This window comes from Schistocerca nitens, chromosome 5 (assembly GCF_023898315.1).
Source record: "Schistocerca nitens isolate TAMUIC-IGC-003100 chromosome 5, iqSchNite1.1, whole genome shotgun sequence".
NCBI classification, from domain to species: Eukaryota; Metazoa; Arthropoda; class Insecta; order Orthoptera; family Acrididae; genus Schistocerca; species Schistocerca nitens.
Genome location: NC_064618.1, coordinates 673,686,874 through 673,687,600, shown reverse-complemented (window position 1 = coordinate 673,687,600; position 727 = coordinate 673,686,874). Strand labels below are relative to the sequence as shown.

At 50.3% G+C, this 727-nt stretch overlaps 1 pseudogene; it reads right to left on the bottom strand.

Moving 5' to 3' along the window:
* Positions 1-323: 323 nt before the first annotated feature.
* On the bottom strand, positions 324-441 carry LOC126261287 (5S ribosomal RNA; annotated as a pseudogene).
* Positions 442-727: the final 286 nt, after the last annotated feature.

Here is a 727-nt window from a genome sequence, read left to right as displayed (position 1 = left end):
CCAGGTGCCGTCGCACAGTCCAACAGAAAGCTGTATGTGAGAGATGGGTAGACTGTTTATAACATATCGAAGAGAAAATCACTTCTGAATGTATAGACTATGTGAGAGATATTAGCACTAGGCACTCCGTCATCAGGCCAGAAGTGGCCTATCGGGACCACCCGACCGCCGTGTCATCCTCAGCAGAGGATGCGGAGAGGAGGGGCGTGTGGTCAGCACACCGCTCTCCCGGTCGTTACGATGGTTTTCTTTGACCGAAGCCGCTACTATTCGGTCGAGTAGCTCCTCAATTGGCATCACGAGGCTGAGTGCACCCCGAAAAATGGCAACAGCGCATGGCGGCCCGGATGGTCACCCATCCAAGCGCCGGCCACGCCCGACAGCGCTTAACTTCGGTGATCTGACGGGAACCGCTGTATCCACTGCGGCAAGGCCGTTGCCATGTGAGTGATATTGAGGACATTTTAAATACGAGGGTCACTCCAAAAGAAATGCACACTATTTTTGTAAAAATACAGGTTTCATTCTGCATGTGTGAAAGTTTTACAGTGCATAGATACATCCTTACTGCTTGTTTTCAAACTTAGTTCAACCTGTTCCCGTGAGTGGCGCCGTCACAGCCTGTCTTCAAGAGGCTGCTACACTTGACGTTCGTTAGAATCAACGTGCTGTCCTAGAATTCCTGTGCTGTGAAAACGAGATAGTGGGAAACATCCACAAGAGTTTG